This window comes from Aegilops tauschii, chromosome 3, assembly GCF_002575655.3.
Source record: "Aegilops tauschii subsp. strangulata cultivar AL8/78 chromosome 3, Aet v6.0, whole genome shotgun sequence".
Taxonomy (NCBI): Eukaryota; Viridiplantae; Streptophyta; class Magnoliopsida; order Poales; family Poaceae; genus Aegilops; species Aegilops tauschii.
The window spans coordinates 285,947,523-285,967,917 of record NC_053037.3 but is presented as its reverse complement, the minus strand read 5'-3'; positions in this window follow the sequence as shown (position 1 = coordinate 285,967,917).

Below are 20,395 nucleotides of genomic sequence, written 5' to 3'. Positions count from 1 at the left end.
GCCCGTCCCGTCCGTCGCCGCTCCTCCTCGCTTTGACACGCGCCCTGGCCAGTGAGGCGCGCGGTGCCATGTATGTAGGCAGGCAGCTGAGGTGGCGCAGTGGCGGAGCCTTCACGAAGATCTGCATGCCGCCACGCAGGCGCTCAGTGAGCTGGCCTGGGAGCTGCATGTTGCCACGCAGGTGCCCGCCCAGCTGGTTGGGCTGGCAGCTGCATGTGAACGGTGGTGGAAGCTTGGTTGGCGCGGGCCTGGCGGTGGCCCTGCTGGCGTCCTGGGCGAGGGCCTTGCCGGGTGGCCCGGCAAGGATCTTGCCGTGTGGACGGGCAAGGGGCTTGCCGTGGCGCGTTGTCGTCCCCGGCAAGGACCTTGCCGGGGGTCTGGTGGCCTTCCTCGGCAAGGATCTTGCCGGGGATCGTCGTCTTCTAATCCTCATCTAATCTTGAATATGTCTTCACAAAGATCTGCATGCCACCACAGAGGTGCCTTCCCGAGCCCTGGCCCCACGTGGATGATGGCGTTGGGGACCGTGGGCTCAAGGGTGGCTCGCTCTGTTGGTGCGGGGCGAGCTTCCCCGGCAAGGGTCTTGCCGGAGCTGCTGAGGCTGCCCCGGCAAGGGTCTTGCCGGGGGAACCTGCTTCGTCCCTCTGCTCTTTGTGGTCTTGGCCTTGGCGTTGCTCTAATTATCTTGGGCTTTGGTCTTACCTTGGCTAACCTCCCCTGCTCTGCTTGGTGTGACCGTGGGCGCGGCTCCGACTGCCCGTGCACAGGTATAGGGGTACAAAAACGCACCCCTCTTTTGTGCACCGACAGGAGCCCCCGGGCCTGAGCCACACATAAGCGCGACACATTGTTGGGCCAGGCCCAAAACGGTGTGCGGGCAGGCGGGGCGGTTTTCACTGCGGTAAGACTTTTCGCGCATTGCGCTTCCCACGACCCGCGCGCGGCGCGGCGTGGAGGGGTGCACGTGACGTGGGCGGATGCGTGGGGCGGTTCCTGCACGCATGCGTCACATCGCAGTAAATGGTCAGCGCGACCCGTGGCTTCCCCATAAAAAGGGATAACCGCGGGCGCATTGTTCCTTTTACCCTTCGCGCAACCCCAATCTCGGAAACCTCCATCTGCCTTCCTCTTCTTCTTCAAGCTTCGTTCCTGCTCGTCGCCGTTGCGCTTCCGCCGCCCTCTGTCCTGCCTTCCTCCCCCAGTCGCCATGGCGCCAAAATCCACCAAGGGCAAGGGAGTGGCCAAGGACGCCGGAGCCGCTGGAGAGTGCGCTGGCGGTGCAGCGGACGCAGTCCGCCTTCTTCCCCTCGACAGTTGACGTGTTCGAGCTTTGAGACTCCTTCAGGCCCCTGTGGGGAGTGAAGACGGGGGGAGAATTCGGGGCATCCGGGCACGCGTGTCATCCCCGCTGCGGGCTCTGTCCTCCCTTCTCTGATTTCTTCAGCGACGTCATGCATACCTTTGGCTTCCGCCTTCTGGATTTTACTCCGAATGCGGTGGCGTGCATGGCCCTTTTCGCGCATCTCTGCGAGGGCTTCGCCGGGGTGGACCCCAACACGGCGCTCTTCCGCCATTACTTCTCCCCTCGGATCCAACCAGGGGGCGCCATCTCCGGTTGCATCGCCCGGGTCTCAAGATCCAAGGGAGTGTATCCGGAGGGCGCCATGAAGGATAGGTGGGAAGAATGGCGGGGCCGGTGGTGCTGGATCGAGGAGAATGACCCGCCGGCGTTCTGCGAAGTTCGCCGGGCGCCGCCGGTCCGCAGAAGCGATTGGAGCAACATCGATGCTGACGACGAGAAGCTCACGGTCGCCACCACCAGGATCCTCCGGCTCACCGAGGCCGGCCTCACCCTTGAGATGATCGGGGCGGACTTCATCCGCCGCCGGATCGCTCCACTGCATAACAAGGGGAGGCCAGCCTGGCTCTTCACGAACCCCGCCGACATCATGCGGCTTCGTCCCGGCCTCGATCACAACTTCACAGTGATGGGGCACGCCCATTTCTACCAGCGGCTCTTCCAGCTCGATGTGGGCTGCGACGGCGAGGTCTAGCGGACCGGCAAGGTCGTGAGGGCCACCGCGAAGGCCGGCAAGGTCCTCAAGGGGCCTCTGTTCAAGCTGCCGACGGGGGTGGTCCCGTTGTGCAATAACTCGCGCCGGTCCGATATCATTACCATGATGCCGGACTGTAACGTGCATGGCCCCGACCCGAGCTGGAAGGAGCCGGAGGACGCCGAGGTGCAGCAGTTCTTTGACACCTTGCACGAGGGGTATGTCAACGCCGACGCCGAGCGGCTGCTTGTCCAGGACACCACCCAGGCGGAGCTGGACTACATCGCCACCAGGGCGAGGGAGGCACAGCTCGCCAGGGAGGCAGGCAGCGCTGGCGGTGTGGAGGACAAGGCCGCGACGGCCGCGGAGGAGGAGGAGCTCGCCCGGCAGGGCTACGCGGCCACAGCTGACCTTGGAGGGGTCCGGGCGCCACACGAGGGCCGTAGCGGCAAAGAAGCCGGCGAAGGCCGCGGTGAAGAAGAAGACAGCCGCCCCTTCTTCGTCCACGCGTGTCCGGACACCACCTCCTTCTCCTCCTCCGGCGGATGCCGATACGGAGGTTACTTTTGATTATGGATCCCTCAGCCCGAGGAGGAAGAGGAAAACAGCAGAGGAGGAGGCGGACGACGAGTAAGTTTCTGGTTCCTTTTCGTTATCTCTGCCTCCTCAATCTGTGTTGCTCGTCTTGACTTGTCTTCATCTTTGCAGGGACATGGAGATGCTGGCCCAGAGAGTGAAGAGGGACAAGGTCTCGGCGGATGACCAGCCCCCAGTTGGTACTTCGGGGGCGCCATTGGTGGTGTTGAGCAGCCCGGACAGCAGCCCCCGGCATAGCCCCCAGCGTAAGTCCATCACTCTTCCCCCGTCGACATGTGTCAGGGGCACGACACTTTGGTGCTGACCTTGCTAGGTATGCAGGAGGAGAGCAGCAGCAGGAGGAGCCACAGAGGGCTACTCCCAACACGCCGCCCCCATCGACCACGCCGCCCCGAGGGGCGTCCCCGGCAAGGGCGCCAGGCACCGGGCCCACGCACATGGAGGAGGAGGAGGAGAACTTGGGGCCCGGTGGCTTTGCCTCGACGCCAAATGTTGGCGGGGAGGGGACTTCCGTTTCCCAGCCGGGTACTGGCACAGGTAAGTCGTTCGCCGTTCATCCCTGCTTCTTTTTCCTTCTGGCTCTTGGTCCTGGCCTTGCCTCACCCCCTTCTTCGGCGTCTAGATTCCTCCTCGGTGAACCCAGAGGACATGGACGCCGTCATCGAGGGCGTCGCCAAGGCCGCCGAGGCGGACGCCGAGAAGATCGCCGCCGAGGATGCCGCCAAGGGCGCTGCCGAGGACGCCGCCAAGGGGCCTGCCGGGGAAGCCGGCAAGGCTACCGCTGAGGAGGCCGGCAAGGGGCCTGCCGGAGAGGCCGGCGGGGCCACTGCCGAGGAGGAGGAGGAGGAGGAGGTGGCTGGTGACCAGCCCTCCTCTTCTGCCGCTTCCGGCTCCGGCAAGTACTTGAGGGTGAGCAACGACTTGTTCGTCCACCTTCCAGGTGCGTCGAGCACCAGGACACCCGTTGAGGGAGAGGTGTTCGACAACGAAGTGCTTGCCACTGCCGGGCTTGAAGTCGTCGACGAGCCGATCGTTGGTGGCGACGGTTCGCAGGAAGAGCGGCTCCTCCACGCCATGGGCGCCAGCTTCCGGAAGCTCCACGTGCTCCACCGCGCCCGCCTGGACAAGGCTAAGTCCAGGACGGCGGTGGTGGAGAAGGCGGAGGCGGACCTCCAGGAGCGCGTTGCCGAGACGCAGGACTGGTTCCGCGAGGCCCACAAGGAGCTCAAGGCTGCTCAGGGCGAGCTGGCCAAGCGCGACTTGGAGCTCACCATGAAGCTCGCCGACGTCGAGAAAGCTCAAGCGACGGCGAGGAACTTGGCCGCGGCCGCCGAAGCCGCCCGGACCCAGCACGAGGCCGCGCTGAATTCCCAGGAGGAGGACCTCGCTGCACGCGAGGGAAAGCTTGCCGCCATGCTTCGCGACAAGGATGCAGAGGTGGAGAAGCTCGTCTTGCAGCGGACCAGTGAGCTGGAGCAGAGGCCGAAGAGGCACTCAATGCCCAGGCCCAGGTTCACGCCGGCAAGGTGGAGGAGTTGGAGGCAGAGCGCGACGGGCTGAAGGAGCAGGCCCTGAAGCTATCCCAGGAGAGGGACACACTTAACAGTGCCCTTACAGAGGCGCAGGGCGCGGTCGTCAGCAAGGCTGGGGAGCTCTCCGAGGCCAACAACTCCATCAAAGACCTCAAGCTGAAGCTGGAGGGTCTCGAGAAGGTGCTTTCGGAGGCCAAAACTCGAGAGAGGACCCTGGCCAAGGAGCTGGAGGCCAAGAAGCAGTTGCGGGAGAACGAGGGCCTCAACTTCGCGGATCACGTGGCGGGTGAGAACCGTTGGCTCGATCGCCTCGCCACCGTCGCCAACCAGACCGCCGCGCAGCTGGCCATCATGGGGATGCCGGATGTGAGGTATGTCCCGGAGCGGAGCGTGAGCGCGAATTGCAGCCTGACCATGTTCTTTGAGAAGGTCGTCGGCGCTCTGGAGCGGCTCCACGCCAACCGGGCGGCCTCACTGGCCAACGAGTCCCGGAGGCTTTGCCAGGGTGCCATGACCGAGGTGGCGCACTGGTACCCCGACCTCGACTTCGACGCCGCGCTCGAGAGCTTGCCGGAGGGTACTGACCTCCGCCGCTCAGGGAGCGCATCAAGCCCATCATCAGCCGAGTCGGCAAAATTCAGAGGGTGGAGGGCCAGCGCCGGGATTAGGCATCCCATTCTTTATCGCCGCTGCAGGTTCACAACCAAGACAATCGCTATCTCTAGTTAGAACCGCCGCAACAATTCGATGTACTATAACTCTGCAGCACTTTCAGTATTATGCATGTTATTTTCCTGTTCGATTTTCCTTTGTATGTCCTCCCTACGTTACTGGGTATGCTTGCTGGCACGTAAACCCAAGGCGGCGTCTTGGGGACGGATCCCCATTGGCCTGCCGGGTGTGCTTGCTGCCGGGCTAACCACCTTGCCGCCCTTAGCGCGGCTGCCCGAACTGTTGAGCTTGACTCGAGTCAGAGTCGGGAGCGTTGCCAAGTGCGGAAGGCTACCCCGCCACTCTCGACGCGGCCGCTTTGAGCTGTTGAGCGGACTCGAAACAGAACAAGGGCGTTGCCAATTGCGGGAGGGCCCCTCTGCGTGCAAGTTTCTCATACATAGGCGAGATCTCCGAGGATGATAACCTTATGTATAGGAGGAAATAACTCAAAGCTCCAAATGACTTAGCTTTTCTGTTGCTGAGCCAGTGTCGTTCCTCCAGCCGCCTTCTTCTCAGGAGCCATGGCGACGAAGAACTGCTAGGCTAACTACTAGACCAGATTCTCACAATTGCGCCCCCTACCTGGCGCGCCAAAGATGTCGGTGTGGAACGACACCTATGGGATCACAAGAATCCCTACTACGGTTGCCGGGGCGCGGGGTTGCGAGAAGAGCAGGGCTAGTAGACAGCACAAGGATCGTTTACCCAGGTTCGGGCCGCGAGGATGCGTAAAACCCTAGTCCTGCTTTGGTGGGTGTATTTCAGAGAGTTCTTGAGCTCTCGAACTAGCTATGGTCAGTGTGTGGTTCGAAAGAGCCGAATCCTTCTCCAGTATGCCATGGGCCTCCTTTTATAGTCAGAAGGGGCTGCCATAGTGGCACACAGGAGGTGGAAAGGCGTACAGTGCTCTGAGCTTATCGCTCGTATTACAGGACAAGACGCATTTAATGCGTAGCTTAGGTGTCCCCTTGCTTTACTGGGGACGGGGCGAGGCCCGTCCCGTCCGTCGCCGCTCCTCCTCGCTTTGACACGCGCCCTGGCCAGTGAGGCGCGCGGTGCCATGTATGCAGGCAGGCAGCTGAGGTAGCGCAGTGGCGGAGCCTTCACGAAGATCTGCATGCCGCCACGCATGCGCTCAGTGAGCTAGCCAGGGAGCTGCATGTTGCCACGCAGGTGCCCGCCCAGCTGGTTGGGCTGGCAGCTGCATGTGAACGGCGGTGGAAGCTTGGTTGGCGCGGGCCTGGCGGTAGCCCTGCTGGCGTCCTTGGCGAGGGCCTTGCCGAGTGGCCCGGCAAGGGTCTTGCCGTGTGGCCCGGCAAGGGGCTTGCCGTGGCGCGTTGTCATCCCCGGCAAGGACCTTGCTGGGGGTCTGGTGGCCTTCCTCGGCAAGGATCTTGCCGGGGATCGTCGTCTTCTAATCCTCATCTGATCTTGAATATGTCTTCACAAAGATCTGCATGCCACCACAGAGGTGCCTTCCTGAGCCCTGGCCCCACCTGGATGATGGCGTTGGGGACCGTGGGCTCAAGGGTGGCTCGCTCTGTTGGTGCGGGGCGAGCTGCCCCGGCAAGGGTCTTGCCAGGGCTGCTGAGGCTGCCCCAGCAAGGGTCTTGCCGGGGGAACCTGCTTCGTCCCTCTGCTCTTTGTGGTCTTGGCCTTGGCGTTGCTCTAATTATCTTGGGCTTCGCTCTTACCTTGGCTCACCTCCCCTGCTCCGCTTGGTGTGACCGTGGGCGCGGCTCCGACTGCCCGTGCACAGGTATAGGGGTACAAAAACGCACCCCTCTTTTTGTGCACCGACAGCTCTCCTCGCCCGAAATAGCTCGCGCCCACTATTTCAAAACACGCTCTCCTCGCCTGAAATCGCTCGCGCCCACTATATTTCAAAACACGTCCTCCACGCCCGAAATCGTTCCCGCCCACTATTTGGGGAGAAGCAAAGTTACTCTACTATCCCCGACCCTCAGTACACAGACCCAAGCTGAGAAGCCTAAAGGCAGGGGTAGAACTATAACTCCCCCTCACATTTCAGACAAATGCGTCCGTAAAACAAGGTTCCACTCCCCTCCCAATTCCCCCCCCCCCCATTCATACCTCGTGGGCGCCTAATCACTATCTCCCCAGAAGCTCCCTTCTCCCGAGCCGCGAAACCTCAGCCCCTCCTCCATGGCGCCCCCACCGCACCAATTTCACAGCCGCCCTCCTCCCTAACGCCGGAGACGCTGTCCATTTGCCGTCGTGCACTGGGCTGTGTGCCTCTTACTCCGTGCTGCTGGAGCTGCCTCGACGACGGTCGCGTGAACCGTACCGGAGCCGATTCACCCCCGCCGTTGTTCACGGCGCCGGAGCGGCTCCAACTTCGGATCCGTACAGAGTCCCGGCGCTGCTTCCCCGTAGCCGTCGACCGTCGTGAATCGCTGTTTCCCTACCGCCGGTGGCCACTGCAACCGCGCCGGCCTCACCGACTCGACAGCTGGACCTGCCTACTTCACCATGCTGCTGTTGGGGAACGTAGCAATAATTCAAAATTTTCTACGCATCACGAAGATTAATCTATGGAGTTTACTAGCAACGATACGGGAGGAGTGCATCTACATACCCTTGTAGATCGCTAAGCGGAAGCGTTACAAGAACGCGGTTGATGGAGTCGTACTCGCAGCGATTCAAATCGCGGAAGATCCGATCTAGCGCCGAACGGACGGCGCCTCTGCGTTCAGCACACGTACAGCCCGGGGACGTCTCCTCCTTCTTGATCCAGCAAGGGGAGAGGAGAAGTTGAGGGAGAACTCCAGCAGCACGCCGGCGTGGTGGCAATGGAGCTCGTGGTTCTCCGGCAGAGCTTCGCTAAGCACTACGGAGGAGGAAGAGGAGGTGTATGAGGAGGGAGGGCTGCGCCAGGGAAGAGGTGCGGCTGCCCTCCCACCCCTCCACTATATATAGGGGCAAGGGGAGAGGGGGAGGTGCCCTAGGGTTTCCCCTAGGGGGCGGCGGCCAAGCAGATTGGATCTCCCTAGGGAAAATCCTAGGGAGACTTGCCCCCCCAAGCCAAGCAGGTGGAGGCTTGCCTCCCAAGCCAGGTGGAGGCGCCCCACCTCCCCAAGTAACGTGGGAAAGGGTGTGGGGGGCGCACCACCCCTTAGTGGGCTGGTTTGCCCCTTCCCCTTTGGCCCATGAGGCCCTCCAACACTTGTCGGGGCTCCCGAAACATCTTTCGGTCATGCTGGCCATAGCCTGGTACCCCCGGAACACTTCCGGACTCCAATACCCTTCGTCCAATATATCGATCTTCACCACCGGACCATTCCGGAACTCCTTGTGATGTCCGGGATCTCATCCGGGACTCCGAACAACCTTCGGTAACCACATACTATTTCCCATAACAACTCTAGCGTCACCGAACCTTAAGTGTGTAGACCCTACGGGTTCGGGAACCATGCAGACATGACCGAGACACCTCTCCGGACAATAACCAATAGCGGGATCTGGATACCCATATTGGCTCCCACATGTTCCACGATGATCTCATCGGATGAACCACGATGTCGGGGATTCAATCAATCCTGTATACAATTCCCTTTGTCAATCGGTATGTTACTTGCCCGAGATTCGATCGTCGGTATCCCAATACCTCGTTCAATCTCGTTACCGGCAAGTTACTTTACTCATTCCGTAATGCATGATCCCGTGACTAACTACTTAGTCACATTGAGCTCATTATGATGATGCATTACCGAGTGGGCCCAGAGATACCTCTCCGTCATACAGAGTGACAAATCCCAGTCTAGATTCGTGCCAACCCAACAGACACTTTCGGAGATACCTGTAATGCACCTTTATAGCCACCCAGTTACGTTGTGACGTTTGGTACACCCAAAGCATTCCTACGGTATCCGGGAGTTGCACAATCTCATGGTCTAAGGAAATGATACTTGACATTAGAAAAGCTCTTAGCAAACGAACTACATGATCTTGTGCTATGCTTAGGATTGGGTCTTGTCCATCACATCATTCTCCTAATGATGTGATCCCGTTATCAATGACATCCAATGTCCATGGTCAGGAAACCATAACCATCTATTGATCAACGAGCTAGTCAACTAGAGGCTTACTAGGGACATGTTGTGGTCTATGTATTCACACATGTATTACGGTTTCCAGTTAATACAATTATAGCATGAACAATAGACAATTATCATGAACAAGGAAATACAATAATAACCATTTTATTATTACCTCTAGAGCATATTTCCAACAGTCTCCCACTTGCACTAGAGTCAATAATCTAGTTCACATCACTATGTGATTGTAATGAATCCAACACCCATGGGGTTTGTTCATATCTCGCTTGTGAGAGAGGTTATTAGTCAACGGGTCCGAAATTTTCAGATCCGTGTGTGCTTTACAAATCTCTATGCCATCTTGTAGATGCAGCTACCACACGCTACTTGGAGCTATTCCAAATAACTGCTCTACTATACGAATCCGGTTTACTACTCACAGTCATCCGGATTAGTGTCAAAGTTTGTAGCGACGTAACCCTTTACGACGAACTCTTTTACCACCACCATAATCGAGAAAATTCCTTAGTCCACTAGATACTAAGGATAAGTTCGACCGCTGTCATGTGATCCATTCCTGGATCACTATTGTACCCCTTGACTAACTCATGGCAAGGCACACTTCAGGTGCGGTACACATCATAGCATATTGTAGAGCCTACGTCTAAAGTATAGGGGACGACCTTCGTCCTTTCTCTCTCTTCTGCCGTGGTCAGGTCTTGAGTCTTACTCAATACTCACACCTTGTAACACAGCCAAGAACTCCTTCTTTGCTGATCTATTTTGAACTCTTTCAAAATCCTATCACGGTATGTATTCATTTGAAAGTACTATTAAGTGTTTTTGATCTATCCTTATAGATCTTGATGCTCAATGTTCAAGTAGCTTAATCCAGGTTTTCCATTGAAAAACACTTTTCAAATAACCCTGTATGCTTTCTAGAAATTCTACATCATTTCTGATCAACAATATGTTAACAACATATACTCATCAAAAATTCTATAGTGCTCCCACTCACTTCTTTGGAAATACAAGTTTCTCATAAACTTTGTATAAACCCAAAATCTTTGATCATCTCATCAAAGCGTACATTCCAACTCCGAGATGCTTACTCCAGTCCTTAGAAGGATTGCTGGAGCTTTGCATACTTGTTAGCATCTTTCAGGATTGACAAAACCTTTTGGTTGTATCACATACAACTTTTCCTCAAGAAAATCGTCGAGGAAACAATGTTTTGACATCCTATCTGCAAGATTTCATAAATAATGCAGTAACTGCTAATATAATTCTAACAGACTCTTAGCATCGCTACGAGTGAGAAAATCTCATCGTAGTCAACTCCTTGAACTTGTCGGAAAACATCTTAACGACAAGTCGAGCTTTCTTAATGGTGATACTTACCATCATTGTCTGTCTTCCCTTTTAAAATCCATGTGTACCCAACAGCCTTACGACCATCAAGTAGTTCTTTCAAAGTCTATACTTTGTTTTCATACATGGATCCTCTCGGTTTTATGGCCTCAAGCCATTCGTCGGAATCCGGGCCCACCATCGCTTCTCCATAGCTCGTAGGTTCATTATTGTCTAGAAACATGACTTCCAAGACAGGATTACGTACCACTCTGAAGTAGTACGCATCCTTGTCGTCCTACGAGGTTTGGTAGTGACTTGATCTGAAGTTTCATGATCACTATCATAAGCTTCCACTTCAATTGGTGTACGTGCCACAGGAACAACTTCCTGTGCCCTGCTACACACTAGTTGAAGTCATGGTTCAATAACCTCATCAAGTCTCCACCATCCTCCCACTCAATTCTTTCGAGAGAAACTTTTCCTCGAGAAAGGACCCGTTTCTAGAAACAATCACTTTTGCTTCCAGATCTGAAATAGGAGGTATACCCAACTGTTCTGGGTATTCTATGAAGATGCATTTATCCGCTTTGGGTTCGAGCTTATCAGCCTGAAACTTTTTCACATAAGCGTCGCAGCCCCAAACTTTTAAGAAACGACAGCTTAGGTTTCTCTAAACCATAGTTCATATGGTGTCGTCTCAACGGAATTGCGTGGTGCCCTATTTAAAGTGAATGCGGTTATCTCTAATGCCTAACCCATAAACGATAGTGTAATTCGATAAGAGACATCATGGTATGCACCATATCCAATAGGGTGCAGTTATGATGTTCGGACACACCATCACACTATCGTGTTCCAGGCGGTATTAGTCGTGAAACAATTTCCACAATTTCTTAATTGTGTGCCAAACTCATAACTCAGATATTCATCTCTATGATCATATCACAAACATTTTATCCTCTTGTCACGACGATCTTCAACTTCACTCTGAAATTACTTGAACCTTTCAATAATTCAGACTTGTGTTTCATCAAGTAAATATACTCAGCATCTACTCAAATCATCTGTGAAGCAAGAACATAACGATATCCACTGCATGCCTCAACACTCATTGGACTGCACACATCAAAATGTATTACTTCCAACAAGTTGCTTTCTTGTTCCATCTTTACTGAAAACGAGGCCTTTCAGTCATCTTGCCCATGTGGTATGATTTGCATGTCTCAAGTGATTCAAAATCAAGTGAGTCCAAACGATCCATTTGTATGGACTTTCTTCATGCATATATACTAATAGACATGGTTCGCATGTCTCAATCTTTTCAAAAACGAGTGAGTCCAAAGATCCATCAACATGGAGCTTCTTCATGCGTTTTATACCAATATGACTCAAGTGGCAGTGCCACAAGTATGTGGTACTATCATTACTATCTCATATCTTTTAGCATGAACATGTGTATCACTACGATCGAGATTCAATAAACCATTCATTTTAGGTGCAAGACCATTGAAGGTATTATTCAAATAGACAGAGTAACCATTATTCTCCTTTAATGAATAATCGTATTGCGATAAACATAATCCAATCATGTATATGCTCAACGCAAACACCAAATAACAATTATTTAGGTTTAACACCAATCTCGATGGTAGAGGGAGCATGCGATGCTTGATCACATCAACCTTGGAAACACTTCCAACACATATCGTCATCTCACCTTTAGCTAGTCTCCGTTTATTCCGTAGCCTTTTATTTCGAGTTACCAACACTTAGCACCCGAACCGGTATCTAATACCCTGGTGCTACTAGGACTACTAGTAAAGTACACATTAATATAATGTATATCCAATATACTTCTGTCGACCTTGCCTACCTTCTCATCTACCAAGTATCTAGGGTAGTTCTGCTTCAGTGACCGTTCCCCTCATTACAGAAGCACTTAGTCTCGGGTTTGGGTTCAACCTTGGGTTTCTTCACTAGAGCAGCAACTGATTTGCCGTTTCATGAAGTATCCCTTCTTTCCCTTGCCCTTCTTGAAACTAGTGGTTTTACTAACCATCAACAATTGATGCTCCTACTTGATTTCTACTTTCGTGGTGTCAAACATCGCAAATAGCTCAAGGATCATCATATCTATCCCTGATTTGTTATAGTTCATCACGAAGCTCTAGTAGCTTGGTGGCAGTGACTTTGGAGAACCATCACTATCTCATCTGGAAGATTAACTCCCACTCGATTCAAGCGACTGTAGTACTCAGACAATCTGAGCACATGCTCAACGGTTGAGCTTTTCTCCCTTAGTTTGCAGGTTTAAGAAACTTGTCAGAGGTCTCATACCTCTTGACGTGGGCACGAGCCTAAAATCCCAATTTCAGCTCTTGGAACATCTCATATGTTCCGCGACGTTTCAAAATGTCTTCGGTGCCTCAATTCTAAACCGTTCCACCTTACGCACTGAACTATCACGTAGTCATCAAAACGTGTATGTCAGATGTTCGCAACATCCACAAACGACGCTCGAGGTTCAGCACACCGAGCGGTGCATTAAGGACATAAGCCTTCTGTGCAGCAATGAGGACAATCCTCAATTTACGGACCCAGTCCGCATAGTTGCTACTATCAACTTTCAACTAAATTTTCTCTAGGACCATATCTTAAACAGTAGAACTAAAGCGTAAGCTACGACATAATTTGCAAAGACCTTCTGACTATGTTCATGATAATTAAGTTCATCTAATCAAATTATTTAATGAACTCCCACTCAGATAGACATCCCTCTAGTCATCTAAGTGATACATGATCCGAGTCAACTAGGCCGTGTCCGATCATCACGTGAGACGGACTAGTCATCATCGGTGAACATCTCCATGTTGATCGTATCTACTATACGACTCATGTTTGACCTTTCGGTCTCTTGTGTTCCGAGGCCATGTCTGTACATGCTAGGCTCGTCAAGTCAACCTAAGTGTTTCGCATGTGTAAATCTGGCTTACACCCGTTGTATGCGAACGTTAGAATCTATCACACCCGATCATCACGTGGTGCTTCGAAACAACGAACCTTCGCAACGGTGCACAGTTAGGGGGAACACGTCTCTTGAAATTTTAGTGAGGGATCATCTTATTTATGCTACCGTCGTTCTAAGCAAATAAGATGTAAACATGACAAACATCACATGCAAATCATAAAGTGACATGATATGGCCAATATCATCTTGCGCCTTTGATCTCCATCTTCGAGGCGCGGCATGATCACCTTCGTCACCGGCATGACACCATGATCTCCATCATCGTGTCTTCATGAAGTTGTCTCGCCAACTATTACTTCTACTACTATGGCTAACGGTTAGCAATAAAGTAAAGTAATTACATGGCGTTTTCATTGACACGCAGGTCATACAATAAATTAAGACAACTCCTATGGCTCCTGTCGGTTGTCATACTCATCGACATGCAAGTCGTGATTCCTATTACAAGAACATGATCAATCTCATACATCACATATATAATTCATCACATCCTTTTGGCCATATCACATCACATAGCATACCCTGCAAAAACAAGTTAGACGTCCTCTAATTGTTGTTGCATGTTTTACGTGGCTGCTATGGGTTTCTAGCAAGAACGTTTCTTACCTACGCAAAAGCCACAACGGTGATATGCCAATTTCTATTTACCCTTCATAAGGACCCTTTTCATTGAATCCGATCCAACTAAAGTGGGAGAGACAGACACCTGCTAGCCACCTTATGCATCAAGTGCATGTCAGTCGGTGGAACCTGTCTCACGTAAGAGTACGTGTAAGGTCGGTCCGGGCCGCTTCATCCCACAATGCCGCCGAATCAAGATAAGACTAGTAACGGTAAGAAAATTGAACAAATCATCGCCCACAACTACTTTGTGTTCTACTCATGCATAGAATCTACGCATAGACCTAGCTCATGATGCCACTGTTGGGGAACGTAGCAATAATTCAAAATTTTCTACGCATCACCAAGATCAATCTACGGAGTTTACTAGCAACGAGAGGGGAGGAGTGCATGTACATACCCTTGTAGATCGCTAAGCGGAAGCGTTACAAGAACGCGGTTGATGGAGTCGTACTCGCAGCGATTCAAATCGCGGAAGATCCGATCTACCGCCGAACGGACGGCGCCTCCGCGTTCAACACACGTACAGCCCGGGGACGTCTCCTCCTTCTTGATCCAGCAAGGGGAGAGGAGAACTTGAGGGAGAACTCCAGCAGCACGATGGCGTGGTGGCAATGGAGCTCGTGGTTCTCCGGCAGAGCTTCACTAAGCACTACGGAGGAGGAAGAGGAGGTGTATGAGGAGGGAGGGCTGCGCCAGGGAAGAGGTGCGGCTGCCCTCCCACCCCTCCACTATATATAGGGGCAAGGGGAGAGGGGGAGGCGCCCTAGGGTTTCCCCTAGGGGGCGGCGGCCAAGCAGATTGGATCTCCCTAGGGAAAATCCTAGGGAGACTTGCCCCCCAAGCCAAGCAGGTGGAGGCGCCCCACCTCCCCAAGTAACGTGGGAAAGGGTGTGGGGGGCGCACCACCCCTTAGTGGGCTGGTTTGCCCCTTCCCCTTTGGCCCATGAGACCCTCCAACACTTGTCGGGGCTCCCGAAACACCTTTCGGACATGCTGGCCATAGCCTGGTACCCCCGGAACACTTCCGGACTCCAATACCCTTCGTCCAATATATCGATCTTCACCACCGGACCATTCTGGAACTCCTCGTGATGTCCGGGATCTCATCCGGGACTCCGAACAACCTTCGGTAACCACATACTATTTCCCATAACAACTCTAGCGTCACCGAACCTTAAGTGTGTAGACCCTACGGGTTCGGGAACCATGCAGACATGACCGAGACACATCTCTGGCCAATAACCAATAGCAGGATCTGGATACCCATATTGGCTCCCACATGTTCCACGATGATCTCATCGGATGAACACGATGTCGGGGATTCAATCAATCCCGTATACAATTCCCTTTGTCAATCGGTATGTTACTTGCCCGAGATTCGATCGTCGGTATCCCAATACCTCGTTCAATCTCGTTACCGGCAAGTCACTTTACTCGTTCTGTAATGCATGATCCCGTGACTAACTACTTAGTCACATTGAGCTCATTATGATGATGCATTACCGAGTGGGCCCAGAGATACCTCTCCGTCATACGGAGTGACAAATCCCAGTCTCGATTCGTGCCAACCCAACAGACACTTTCGGAGATACCTGTAATGCACCTTTATAGCCACCCAGTTACGTTGTGATGTTTGGTACACCCAAAGCATTCCTACAGTATCCGGGAGTTGCACAATCTCATGGTCTAAGGAAATGATACTTGACATTAGAAAAGCTCTTAGCAAACGAACTACATGATCTTGTGCTATGCTTAGGATTGGGTCTTGTCCATCACATCATTCTCGTAATGATGTGATCCCGTTATCAATGACATCCAATGTCCATGGTCAGGAAACCATAACCATCTATTGATCAACGAGCTAGTCAACTAGAGGCTTACTAGGGACACGTTGTGGTCTATGTATTCACACATGTATTACGGTTTCCAGTTAATACAATTATAGCATGAACAATAGACAATTATCATGAACAAGGAAATACAATAATAACCATTTTATTATTGCTTCTAGGGCATATTTCCAACAGCTGCCAGATAGGTCGCACCCTCATCTCAAATCACTTTATTTAGGCGTCAGTTGTCTAAATTTTTATTCTGGGCCAATCGATTCCCAATGGGAAGCAGCACCCCTCGAGGCGGCGGAGCTCCTAGGCTGCCGGTTGGCTGGTGTCTAACGTAAGGGTGCGGGGCCGCAAGTTCGCCGCGGAAGCAGCACTTAGATGGCTATCTTAGAGTTGCGTGGGTTCAAGGTACTGCCGTCGCCGGATCTGGATGACGGGTAGTCTTTATGGATTGGCCCGGGGGCGGCGCAACCACGGCAGTGCGGTGGGGCGGGGAGCGGAGTTTTGGCCGAGGCCACGGACGGCGGAGGCAAGCTGCTCTGCCGTTGGTCGCTGGCTCTTCGGGGAAGATTCCTAACAGTGTCAGCCGGGAGGCACAAGACAACCATCAAGCCATCTGGCGTAGATCGGACAGTACCAAAATAAAATAAAATCGTGTGACCCCAATTTAGTCTCAGTCAACAGACGTGTGACCACTCTCGTACCTTGCTGCTGATCTCTTGGTGTATTTCTTCAGGTCAAATAGATGTGTCATTCTTAACATTATGCGTTATCTGCATCTTCAGCCACACCGTCTTCCGACTCACCGCAACTGCTCCAACAAGGGAAGCATACACCAGAAGGGAACTATAGTCCCCACTCAACAGTTCCCTGCATCGAATGCGTGTGCCCAACACGGATGCCACAACAATTGCAGGGCCATCGACAAGTCAGCACATGATGCTCACTCCTATGGATGGCGGCCAGATAGGTTGTACCCTCATCTTACTTGTCTGCAACATTTATGGCTTTGTTATTCATCTAAGCATGGAAAATAGATTATCACATTTCACTGTATATTCATGCTGATCTCTTACGGGTCTTGTTCAGGAGTTAACGTTGTTCCATAGTTCAGCTAAGATACTTGTTCTTTAGGTAACGTTGTTCCATAGTTATCATCCATCAGCCAATGTTATCCCACAGGCTGGTGATTATAGTCTTATACCACTTCTAGTATTACGTATGTTGTTCTTTAATACTTTTGTGTGCCATCTAGTTAATCTCGAGTACAAACGATACATATTCTGTAGCTTTCATCTCTGTTCTCCCTTTAGTTTTTGAGACATGTTGCTGCTAGTTAACCCCAGTCCTACTATTTATGTAGTCTCCTACAGGCACTCATTACATAAATCTAACTACTAGTTGTCTTCCATGCATGTCAGATATAATTGCACACACTGATATATCCACAAGAACCTCACGGAGCAATGTAAAGGCCAATAAACTTGATATCAATGATACCCAATATGATGGAACATGTAAAGGCAATTCTTCAGAAGACTTGCAGAAAGATGTTGAATCCTCTTCACCCCACAAGGTCCTTGCTCTATCGCAATGCCATCTGCTTAATTTGGACATCATGCTTCTGAATATCTTATGCATTGTTATTCATCAGTATGTACTTCATCTATCTACCATACCATGTTTTTTACATTGAAGTGTTGTTCTAGTGCTCTGTTGCAATGCCATCTTAGTTTCCCAATCATACACGTGTATGTTGCCTTAGTTTTTTCTGTATGTATTCCGCTAGCATACAGTTTTACATTCAACTAGTGTTTTTTACTGTGTTTTCCTGTCGTATCCCTAGCTCTTACACCATACTCCCTCCGTCCGGATTACATGTTGCCGAAATGGATAAAAAGGATGTATCTAGAACTAAAATACGCCTAGACCCATCCATTTTTTCCGGATGGAGGGAATACATGTCAATATGTCATGCCTTTCTATTCTTCAGTACCTATTCCATCTCTCTGTTGTAGCATGTTTTATAATTGAAGCACCATTCTTCTATACAAGGCATGCAAGGGGAAGATGACTATGTTAGAATCTGAAGGGTTACAAACCAGGTCTTTGCAAAAGATCCAAACGCCAGGAGATAATAAACCAACTCCGGTTTTTATAGATACTGCTCCAGCACAGAGAAACCCAACTCCTACTGATAATAAGCAGATTCCAGTGGCCAAAGAACTAGTCCGCTCCAGTCCAGCAAAAATATGTCAACTCCATTCTAAGAAGCGTGTGCGTATCCTTGCATCATGAAATTTTATAGCATGCTGATCATATTTTCTACATGTTTCTTACCCATCTCTCTTTAAAAAAATAAGCTTAACAGATAGAAGAATTTCTGCACTGGTATCATCTGTGAGGAAAGATTCTTGCAGGAATTCTCTGTACTCCAATGCAGATGTAAGTACCTGTCGTATATCACTATATTTTTACATCAGCATGTATTTTGTTAATTGGCGTGAATCCAACCTTTATCTGATCTAAATTTAGTTGTAGCAAAATGTATGATTAAAGGCCACAATGTTGATTTTTGTAAGGAAACCTGCCTGGTAGTTTTGCGTCCTGAGCTGCATGAGTGTACTATCTCATATCAGTGGGTTTGATTACTTTGGTTCTGCAGTGGGTTTTCGGTGTTTTTTTACTGTGTTGTCCTGTCGTATCCCTAGCTCTTACATCATACTCCCTCCGTCCGGATTACATGTCGTAGAAATGGATAAAACTGGATGTATCTAGAACTGAAATACGCCTAGACCCATCCATTTATTTCCGGATGGAGGGAATACATGTCAATATGTCATGCCTTTCTATTCTTCAGTACCTATTCCATCTCTGCTGTAGCATGTTTTATAATTCAAGCACCATTCTTCTATATAAGGCATGCAAGGGGAAGACGGCTATGTTAGAATCTGAAGGGTTACAAACCAGGTCATTGCAAAAGATCCAAACGCCAGGAGATAATAAACCAACTCCATTTTTCATAGATACTGCTCCAGCACAGAGAAACCCAACTCCCACTGATAATAAGCAGATTCCAGTGGCCAAAGAACTAGTCTGCTCCAGTCCAGCAAAAGAATGTCAACTCCATTCTAAGAGCGTGTGCGTATCCTTGCATCATGAAATTTTATAGCATTCTGATCATATTTTCTACATGTTTCTTACCCATCTCTCTTTTAGAAAATAAGGTTAGATGATAGAAGATTTCCTTCATTGGCATTGTATTCGAGGAAAATATCTTGCGGGAATTCTCTGTGCTCCAATGCTGATGTAAGTACCTGTTGTATATCACTATATTTTTACATCAGCATATATTTTGTTAATCAGCGTGAATCCAACCTTTATCTGATCTAAAATTTGTTGTAGCAAAATGTTAAAGGCACTAATGTTGATTTTTGTAAAGAAAACTGCCTGGTAGTTTTGCATACTGAGCTGCATGAGTGTACTATCTCATATCATGCACATTACTGAATTGTAGTGCTGCTCTGGTTGCCCATTCATTCATTGTGTCAATGTTGCTTTCGTATTACCTTACCTGGCTGATGATAGTTGTGCCATATTGTTTTAGTTTGGTGTTGGCTAGTTGCCCAAACGTTCGTTGTGCCAATGTTGCTTTCCTATTACCTGACTTGGCCAATGATAACAATGCTAGTGTCTTAATTTGGTGCAAGCTGCTGAAGATAAGAAGACAAACTCTGAAAACAGCAAGGCAACCCCATTGTTTCTTTCCAATAAATCTAGGCCAGGTAATATGCCAATAACTCATGATTAATCTGTTTGGTTCCCCTCCTAATTTATGGTATGATGTAGTGGTCGAGACACTCTCCACTATCAATAATACAAGCCTGCCAAAATCGCCATCTGAATCTGTTCAGTATCCTCTGTCACCAATGCAACGGAAACAATGTATGTTTGTGAACCAATTAATGGCTGAAGGAATGATGGAAATGGTGGAGGAATCAGAGGTGCAGAGTCGTGCGACACAACAACTGATCAATGTTTTCAAAGACAGTGTAGCAAAGCAGCAAGAACTTGCCCACATGTTATGGGCGTCATCCGTGCTGAGGTTGCAGATTGTGACGTTGTAGATCGTTAGGTTCTGTCCATTTATTTGCACTGGCATCAATCTTTGATTGCCCAGTGGATGTAATTTCCTGTAATATATGCTGAATGTGCAACGTTTTTCCCTGTATGCCGTACCTTTGCTTGATCGGTTTTGGTCCTGTGCATAATTGCTCGTCGTAATGGGCTCAAATTTTCTAATTTGGCCTAAAGACATGTACGAACTTTAGTGGGCCCATTAAGTTAATGGGTCGTTACCAGGCCGAAAGTTAATGGTCGGCCCTCTTAACTCCCGGGTCGTTAACAGGCTGACATCGAAGCGGGCAACAGGTGGGCCCAATTGATTTCACGGGCCATTAACAGGTCGTTACTAAGTTCGGGCTACATATGGCCCAAGTATACTGTGGGCCTTTAGCAGGCCGAAAGAGACAACGGGCTTGTATTGGACCATGTAGAGCAATCGGCCGCTAAGAGGCCGAAAGTCAGGTCGTAT